This window comes from Neodiprion lecontei, chromosome 4 (assembly GCF_021901455.1).
Source record: "Neodiprion lecontei isolate iyNeoLeco1 chromosome 4, iyNeoLeco1.1, whole genome shotgun sequence".
Classification (NCBI taxonomy): Eukaryota; Metazoa; Arthropoda; class Insecta; order Hymenoptera; family Diprionidae; genus Neodiprion; species Neodiprion lecontei.
In genome coordinates this window covers 11,551,524-11,561,404 of record NC_060263.1, presented here as the reverse complement: position 1 = coordinate 11,561,404, position 9,881 = coordinate 11,551,524, and the positions used below count along the sequence as shown (strand labels likewise).

Genomic DNA, 9,881 nt, shown 5'->3' with positions numbered 1-9,881 from the left:
ATTGAATGATTTAGTGAAGTCTTCGGACTGGTACGCGGCAATGTCTTGGCATTGCCGATGTTGCCGGAAAGATGACCAAACTTGATCATTTAGAGAAAGTAAAAGTCGTAACAAGGTTTCCGTAGGTGAACCTGCGGAAGGATCATTAACGTTTCGTACTGCCGAAGCAGCGACTCGTAAGCGCGCGGGGCTGTCTCGCCTCGAGAGCGGCGTGTCACGCCCACGTGTCGCGAACAAAATTTCACAAAAGTTTGAACGACGTAACGGTCGCGCCCGGTTGCCGCGGCGCGCAACACAATCGTCGTGACAACGAACGCGGTGCTGACGCCGGATCCGATGTGTCCGGCGTTCGCCGCGGTCGCGACGAGCGCAGTCGCCGGCTAAAACCGCCCGACGACCGACTCGCGCCGAGGCGTCGACCCGTCGCTCCGCGTCCAGCGCGGAGCAGCGGCGGGTCGTTCGCGCCTCTGGCCGACTCGGTGCCGAGAGGGGACCGCTCCGCGGTCCACTTCGACTCGTTCGACCCGGTCAGGTCGTACGAGGGAGACGTGCGAAGCTGGTCTCAGCGCTTTTTCGCGGGCAGCCTGTCTGCGCCCGGGTGTCCTCGGTGCAACGCCGTTATACCCCGGACGCAAGACGCAAACGCGGTAGGTTTCGGAGAGAATTTTCGCCCGTACGAGAAAGCTCGCGTCAGCGTCGAGGGCAGCGATGCCCGGAGCTTGCTGACGCGGCCCACTGCCGTCCGCCGTCAATCGTTTGCATTGCGAGCCAATCGGGTCCGGCGCCGGTTAATTTCGGCAGACGACCCGTGAACTCGAGGCGACGTCGGCTCTTGAACCATCGCACGAACGAAATTTGACGCGCGGCGCGCGTTTCTTTCCGCGCGCAACCGCGCAAGGGCTGACGCACGCGGCGCCGCGCTCACGACCACAGAAAGCCGGTAACAACCGTAATTTTGGCATTTTTAATGCAAAATTCACATATGATTACCCTGAACGGTAGATCACTTGGCTCGTGGGTCGATGAAGAACGCAGCTAATTGCGCGTCAACTTGTGAACTGCAGGACACATGAACATCGACATTTCGAACGCACATTGCGGTCCACGGATACAATTCCCGGACCACGCCTGGCTGAGGGTCGTTTAACAACGACAGACTGCTCCGTAGGCAACGGTGCTGCGAAACCCCCACCCCGGGGGAACACAGCCCACCGTGCCTTCGCGAGCGAATGACTGGGCGTACGCAGCCTCAAACAAAGGTCGCGTCGCCTCAAACGAACACGTATGTCACGGTCACGACGCGTCGCCGCAGATCGCGGTGTCAAGCTGTCGCTGCCGTTCGTCACGTTCCGGTGCTAGCGATAGTCGAGAGAACGAACGAATTCGGCACGGCGACACACAGACCGCGCGCGGTCGGTTCGCCGCTTATGTGATAAAGTTCCGTCCACGCTCCGCCGCGGGGGGCTCTCGGGTCTCCCGTACGGCGGGCGTGTTTACGGTCGTTTCCGTGGCTCGAACGTACGAAAAAATACGTTGTGTCCTCGTCCGTGTCGACGGTGCTGTTCTTGAACGAACGGCCGTCGCCGACGACGGACTCGCAATCTTACGACGACCTCAGAGCAAGCGAGACGACCCGCTGAATTTAAGCATATTACTAAGCGGAGGAAAAGAAACTAACTAGGATTTCCTTAGTAGCGGCGAGCGAACAGGAAACAGCCCAGCACTGAATCCCGCGGTTCTGCCGCCGGGAAATGTAGTGTTTGGGAGGATCCACTTATCCCAGGGCGTCGGCCCGCGTCCAAGTCCATCTTGAATGGGGCCACTCACCCGCAGAGGGTGCCAGGCCCGTAGTGACCGTGACGCGCCACGGGAGGATCTCTCCTCAGAGTCGGGTTGCTTGAGAGTGCAGCTCTAAGTGGGTGGTAAACTCCATCTAAGGCTAAATATGACCACGAGACCGATAGCGAACAAGTACCGTGAGGGAAAGTTGAAAAGAACTTTAAAGAGAGAGTTCAAGAGTACGTGAAACCGTTCAGGGGTGAACCTGAGAAACCCGAAAGATCGAACGGGGAGATTTATCGTCAGCGACGCAGGCTTCGCCGCGGCTCGTGATGTCGGGACCTCGCGTCCACGGCACTCGGTCGCGGTGCAATGTCCGGCGGCGCCGGCGTGCACTTCTCCCCTAGTAGGACGTCGCGACCCGTTGGGTGTCGGTCTAAGGCCCGGTCGGCTGCCTGTCTCGGCGTTCTCGTCGGGGCAGACCCCCGGTTGCCCGTCCGGCTGCCCGGCGGTACCCGCACGGTATAGAGCCGCATTGAACTGCGTCGGGCCCGCCGCAAGCGCGGTCAGCGATTCCCGGTGGTCGGACCTAGCGCCGTCCCCGGGCCTGGCCAGCTGTTGGCTGGCGGTGTCCTCTGGCTGGCTCGTTCGAATTATCAAATACCGGTCGGCGACGCTATTGCTTTGGGTACTTTCAGGACCCGTCTTGAAACACGGACCAAGGAGTCTAACATGTGCGCGAGTCATTGGGACGAGCAAACCTGAAGGCGAAATGAAAGTAAAGGTCAGCCCAGCGCTGACCGAGGGAGGATGGGCCGCGTCACGATGCGGCCCCGCACTCCCGGGGCGTCTCGTTCTCACTGCGAGAAGAGGCGCACCCAGAGCGTTCACGTTGGGACCCGAAAGATGGTGAACTATGCCTGGTCAGGACGAAGTCAGGGGAAACCCTGATGGAGGTCCGTAGCGATTCTGAGCTGCAAATCGATCATCGGAACTGGGTATAGGGGCGAAAGACTAATCGAACCATCTAGTAGCTGGTTCCCTCCGAAGTTTTCCTCAGGATAGCTGGCACTCGCGTACAAAACGTACACGAGTCTCATCCGGTGAAGCGAATGATTAGAGGCCTTCGGGCCGAAACGACCTCAACCTATTCTCAAACTTTGAATGGGTGAGATCTCTGGCTTGCTTGAACTATGAAGCCACGAGATCTCGGATCAGAGTGCTAAGTGGGCCACTTTTGGTGAGCAGAACTGGCGCTGTGGGATGAACCAAACGCCGAGTTAAGGCGCCAAAGTCGACGCTTATGGGATACGATGAAAGGCGTTGGTTGCTTAAGACAGCAGGACGGTGGCCATGGAAGTCGGAATCCGCCAAGGAGTGCGTAACAACTCACCTGCCGAAGCAACTAGCCCTGAAAATGGATGGCGCTGAAGCGTCGCGCCTATACTCGGCCGTCAGCGGCATACGAGGCGGCCTAGGCCGTCATGAAGCCCTAACGAGTAGGAGGGTCGCGGCGGTGTGCGCAGAAGGGTCTGGGCGTGAGCCTGCCTGGAGGCGCCGTCGGTGCAGATCTTGGTGGTAGTAGCAAATACTCCAGCGAGGCCCTGGAGGACTGACGTGGAGAAGGGTTTCGTGTGAACAGCCGTTGCACACGAGTCAGTCGATCCTAAGCCCCAGGAGAAATCCGATGACGATGTTGGTGTATTTCTATGCCTGACACGCGCGTCCTGACGCCGGTGATTGTGCGAACGTCGGGCCTCGCTCAGCGTTTCCCCTGGCGTGAGCGCGCGCGGTTTAAAATGTGACGCACCCGTCGGGCGAAAGGGAATCCGGTTCCTATTCCGGAACCCGGCAGCGGAACCATTCACAAGTCGGGCCCTCGCAAGAGAGTTCGTCGGGGTAACCCAAAAAGACCTGGAGACGCTGTCAGGAGATCCGGAAAGAGTTTTCTTTTCTGTATAAGCGTTCGATTTCCCTGGAATCCTCCAGCAGGAAGATAGGGTTTGGAACGCGAAGAGCACCGCAGTTGCGGCGGTGTCCGGATCTTTCCCTCGGACCTTGAAAATCCAGGAGAGGGCCACGTGGAGGTCTCGCGCCGGTTCGTACCCATATCCGCAGCAGGTCTCCAAGGTGAAGAGCCTCTAGTCGATAGACTAATGTAGGTAAGGGAAGTCGGCAAATTGGATCCGTAACTTCGGAATAAGGATTGGCTCTGAGGATCGGGGCGTGTCGGGCTTGGTAGGGAAGCGGGTTCGGCCGACGTGCCGGGCCTGGGCGAGGTGATGATAATAACCGGATCCGAGCTCGGTCCCGTGCCTTGGCCTCCCGCGGATCTTCCTTGCTGCGAGGCTTCGGCGGCGGTTCGCCGTTGCCGTCGTCCTCTTCGGCCGCCATTCAACGGTCAGCTCAGAACTGGCACGGACTGGGGGAATCCGACTGTCCAATTAAAACAAACCACTGCGATGGACCTAGCGGGTGTTGACGCAATGTGATTTCTGCCCAGTGCTCTGAATGTCAACGTAAAGAAATTCAAGCAAGCGCGGGTAAACGGCGGGAGTAACTATGACTTCGACTCTCTTAAGTGGGTTGTGGCTGGGTGTCGGAGCGGTGGTAGAGTGCTCGCGACGTCCTAGCTGCAACACACATGTGCCAACCGTCACCTCCTCGTGGCAAGAGTCGGGCAATGGGTGCGGGTATTACAACCCGCATCTAGCCAACGACGGTTGGCTGTCGGCCGCCCAAAGACGGCTCCCCTCGGGGAGCCGTCACGTGCCCACCGACCAGCCACTGGCGGGCGGCCGATAAACGGCGGGGGCTTGAGGGTGGGGGGGGTTGCCAGCCCCCCCCACCAACTTTCAGCAGGCCCGCAAACAAGAAAGATTAAAAGCAGAACCCGCCGCGTGCCTCAGCCCGGCGGGCCTGCTGAATCAAGCACCCGGGGGGAGCTAGCCGATCCCCCGGAGGTGGCTGTGGGGGTAGTGGACGACCCCACGCCAGTCCCTGAAGACGAACCGCACCCTATCGTCCCAGACCCAGCACCCGAGCGGTATGCCTGCGGTGACTGCGAGCAGGACTTCGCTACAAAGCGAGGGCTTGGAGTTCACCGCAGGATACGGCTCCCTGTGGATGTAAATGCGGCTATTGAACTGCCCGGCGCCAAGCTCAGGTGGGGGCATGAAGAATTGCGTATGATGGCACGCGAGGAGGCTCAGGCCACCAAGCGAGGAGTGAGGTTCATGAACCTACACATTCTCGCTCTGGTCCCTGGTAGGACCCAGGAGGCGATTAAAGGGGTCCGGCGCAGGCCGGACTATCGAAGAATGGTTGAGGCAGCCCAGCACCAACAAGAGGCTGCCCACTCGCCCCCTGGGACTCCTACTAGACTACCGGGACAAAGGAGCCGTTCGCTGCCGTCACCGCGTGAGCACTCTCCCTCCGCCGATCCAGCAAGGGTAACACCACCAACCCCAGCGGCACCTGCTCCCGCCACAACTTGGGGGCAGGACCTTGCCAGAGCTATACGTCGCTTGATCGTGATAGCCCGGCAGGAGGAGCATCATCGTGCCAACGAGTTGGCCGACATCGCTGATGATGCTCTTGATGGGGGAAATATAGACGCTGCCATAATTGAATGGTTGGGCAGGGTATTTCCCCCTGCAGCCGCTGCAGCTGGATCCAGGCGCCGTGAGCCGGCCGCAAACTCAATCCGCCAGAGGTACGGACAGCTGCCGTCAAGGAGGACACTGCATCGTCGTGAGTACGCCAGAGTCCAGACCGGGTGGAAAAACCATCGACGTCACGTAGCTCAGGAGATCCTAGAAGGAGGCCCCAGTTCGACCAACCACACCGTGAACGAATTAGTCACGCACTGGGGCCCACTCCTTGGACATCCGTCTAAGGACTACGCAGGACCTTCTAGGATCCCGCCCGAAAGACCCGAGCTACGGTACACGTGGGACCCAATCTCCGCTCAGGAGATTGATGACATCAAGGTCCCCGTGTCGTCATCACCCGGTCCAGACATAGTCACGGCGAGGCAGTGGCGCGCGGTGTCGCCATCTATCCGCGCGCTTCTCTACAATATCGTCATGCCCAGGGGGGGAATTCCAAGACAACTCCTGCAGAGCAGGACAATCTTTATTCCGAAGAAAAAGGTACTGGAGAACCCTGGGGACTACCGGCCGATTGCGATCGGTTCGGTAGTGGTTCGACAACTCCACCGCATTCTTGCTGTCCGCCTTAGATCCGCCAACCTTACCGACGATCGCCAGCGTGCGTTCATTGCGGCCGACGGAACGGCCGAAAATACGTTCGTCCTCGACGCCATCTTATGGACGGCCCGCACGCTGCGTCGCGAGCTCCACGAGGCTACCCTTGATGTCGCAAAGGCATTTGACACGATAAGCCACGGGGCGCTCGCAACGATCTTTGGACAGCTCGGCCTACCCACCGGCTTGGTTTCCTATGTGGCCGAGCTGTACAAAGGCGCTACCACCAGGCTGGCGGCGGACAGGAGAATGTCCCCTCCGGTACCAGTCCGGCGCGGAGTTCGTCAAGGAGCCCCCTCTCGCCGATTCTTTTCAACCTGGTCGCAAACATAATCCTTGCGGCCGTGCCCTCTGAGGTCGGGTTCATCCTCGAAGGCGAGCGGATTGCCTGTCTCGCGTTTGCGGATGACCTGACCCTAATAACATCCTCTAAGTGGGGAATGCAGAGGGCGCTCGCTAAGGTTGAAGAGACGGCAGCTGGCATGGGGCTGATGCTCAACCCGTCCAAGTGTACCGCTTTATCTTTGGTGCCCGCCGGTAAGGTGAAGAAGATCAAAACCGTAGTCGAACCGCTGTTTCGACTACGGGACAGCCCTCTGACCCAAACCGGCGTGCTTCAGAAGTAGAGTTACTTGGGAGGCGAGTTCAGCCCCGGGGGGCTGACGACTGTCGAGGCCGAGCTTGGAGCGGAGCTCAATAACATCACCAGAGCTCCGCTGAAGCCGCAGCAACGACTAACCATGCTGCGGCTCTTCCTGCTACCCAGGGTCTATCACTTACTGGCCCTGGGTAGGACTACGGCAGGAAGGCTCGAGTCGCTCGACAAACAAGTCAGGCACGCGGTACGCGCCTGGCTTAGGCTCCCCGACGACACGGCGGTTGGCTACTTCCACGCCTCAGCTTAGGATGACGGATTGAGTATTCCTTCCCTCACCACCCTTATTCCGGCGATGATCATCAGCCGCCTCGGCCGATTAAACCAAAGCGATTTTTCCGCAGCCCAGGCAGCGCATGCAAATCGAAGGGTCCAGCGTAAACTTGGCTGCGCCCGGCGCACGCTGCGCAAAGCCGGGCTGCTGGGCGATGACCCATCGGCCAAGGCACGCCGGCAGCTATGGGCGACGGTACTGCACGAGTCGGTGGACGGACAGGAGCTCCGGGAATCTTCCGCGAGCGCCCTGTCCAGTAACTGGGTCCAGCACGGGACCGATGCTATCCCGGCCCGTGATTACGGGCAGTACAACCACGTCCGAGTTAACTGCCTCCGCACTTTAGTGCGGACCTCACGTGGGCAGCGACGCACCAGCCGGCGTACCACCTGCCGTGCTGAATGCGACTCTTCGGAAACCGCTGCCTACGTCGTACAGCAATGCTGGAGAACGCATGGAGGCAGGGTGAAGCGTCACGACGCGGTTTGCGCGACGCTAGCTGCCGGCCTCAGGGATGAGGGCTGGAACATCCAGAGGGAGAGGATGTTCACGACCTCCGAAGGAAACCGGAAGCCCGACATTGTAGCGTGCAAGGAGGGGCGCGGGGCAATCATTGATGCCCAGGTCTCTTCAGGCGTAACCCCGCTCTCGACAACTCACGCCAAGAAGCGGGGTTAGTATGCCGACAACCGGGACTTGCTGGAGGGCGTAGCTGCGCACTTAGCGGTCCCGGTAGCAAACATCGAGACGACCACGTGCACCCTCACATGAAGGGGGGTTTGGTGCGAGCAATCGCACCAAAGCCTCCGCTCGCTCAGGCTCACGAAAAGGCTCCTCGGAGGTATCACGACTCGGGTGCTGCAGGGGTCACATACCAACTGGGTGCGGTTCGACCAAATGACCGGCTTCAGGCGTCGTCCACAACTTCCTCAGCCCCGACAGGGCATCGGCTAGCTCCTGTCGCTGAGGTAGGGGCCCGCGGTCCCCAGTGTGTCAAGTGTTCGTGTTGTCCACGTATTTGTCTTGTCCACGTCCTTCATTTAACCGCTAATAGATTTTAAAATAGCCAAACGCCTCGTCATCTAATTAGTGACGCGCATGAATGGATTAACGAGATTCCCACTGTCCCTATCTGCTATCTAGCGAAACCACTGCCAAGGAAACGGGCTTGGAAAAAATAGCAGGGAAAGAAGACCCTGTTGAACTTGACTCTAGTCTGGCACTGTAAGGAGACATGAGAGGTGTAGCATGAGTGGGTGGTGGCAACATCGCCGGTAAAATACCACTACTTTCGTCGTTTCTTTACTTACTCGGTTAGGCGGAGCGCGTGCGTCGAGGACTTTCGTCCCGGCTGTCACGGTGTTGTAGAGCCAAGCGTGTAAGAGTGGCGTGAGGCTTCGGCCGATCGTCGATCATACTCCCGCGTGATTCGATTCGAGGACACTGCCAGGCGGGGAGTTTGACTGGGGCGGTACATCTGTCAAAGAATAACGCAGGTGTCCTAAGGCCAGCTCAGCGAGGACAGAAACCTGGCGTAGAGCAAAAGGGCAAAAGCTGGCTTGATCTCGATGTTCAGTATGCATAGAGACTGCGGAAGCACGGCCTATCGTTCCTTTTGGCTTGAAGAGTTTTCAGCAAGAGGTGTCAGAAAAGTTACCACAGGGATAACTGACTTGTGGCGGCCAAGCCTCCATAGCGACGTCGCTTTTTGATCCTTCGATGTCGGCTCTTCCTATCATTGCGAAGCAGAATCCGCTAAGCGTTGGATTGTTCACCCACTGATAGGGTACGTGAGCTGGGTTTAGACCGTCGTGAGACAGGTTCGTTTCACCCTACTGATGACTCGTCGGTGCGATAGTAATCCTGCTCAGTACGAGAGGAACCGCAGGTTCGGACATTTGGTTCACGCACTCGGTCGAGCGGCCGGTGGTGCGAAGCTACCATCCGTGGGATTATGCCTGAACGCCTCTAAGGCCGTATTCTCTCTAGTCAAAGGGTGCAACGATATTCCAAGGAGTCTCGTGGGTCGAAAGGCTCGAAACAATGTGACTTTACTAGGTGGCCGGTCCACGGACAGGTCGTCGCACGAGCCCTGTTTGCCGGGCGGGGTTTTCGGCCTTCGTCGGGATCTTCCCGCTCGTCGGTCTGGCCTCGAACGGTCGATCATGGGTCATCCAGTTCGATGTCGAGACTCGGAATCGTCTGTAGACGACTGAGGTACCTGTCGGGGTCTTGTACTCGGTAGAGCAGTTACCACGCTGCGATCTGTTGAGACTCAGCCCTTGGCTTGGGGATTCGTCTTGTCGGTTAGACGAGGCCCCAATGTGTTTGTGTTTGCAGAGCGCTGGCTCGACGCCGGTCACGCGACGCGTCGCTCGTCCCATGTCGGACGAGTCGCGGGCGGATCGGCGCGGCCGTGCTCTGCTCGGCGAGCGGGTGCGATGGCAATGCGAGTGCGGGGACTTGGAAAACAAAAATTTTCTTCCGTACCCGTTGCCCCTCGCGATGTATCCGAGGCAGCAGCTCGGATCGCCGGCCGGCGAACGCAAGGTCGACAAGCGCGACCGGAGGGACCAGTGGACCCCCTCGGTACGTCGCGGGATTCGGCGACGGTATTATAGGCCGCAATTATTCTTCCGATGATACGTCGACCGCCGGCCGTCGTCCTCGATCCCCAAGGGACTTGGGAATTATTTTCGTCCCAGGCGACGAAAAGGCAATGCGCCGCGTCCCGTGATAGTTGGCGCTGGACCCGCGAACCGACCGTGGCACGGCGGGACTTGTGAAAATTTTCGTCCGGGTCGACCGAAAGGCAATGCGCCGCGTCCCGGGGCCGATGGGACGACGGCGGTCGGACGGACCCCCGATGCGGCGCGACGGGACACTTGTGAAAATTTCGGTCCGA

At 59.2% G+C, this 9,881-nt stretch overlaps 1 non-coding gene and 1 pseudogene across 1 annotated transcript; both read left to right on the top strand.

Annotated features, from left to right (window-relative positions):
• The first annotated feature begins 987 nt into the window (after window positions 1-987).
• On the top strand, window positions 988-1,142 carry LOC124294344. The gene has a single exon (XR_006904281.1). It is a non-coding gene; the product is annotated as a 5.8S ribosomal RNA (ribosomal RNA).
• A 467-nt stretch (window positions 1,143-1,609) lies between these two features.
• Window positions 1,610-9,275, top strand: LOC124294308 (annotated as a pseudogene).
• Window positions 9,276-9,881: the final 606 nt, after the last annotated feature.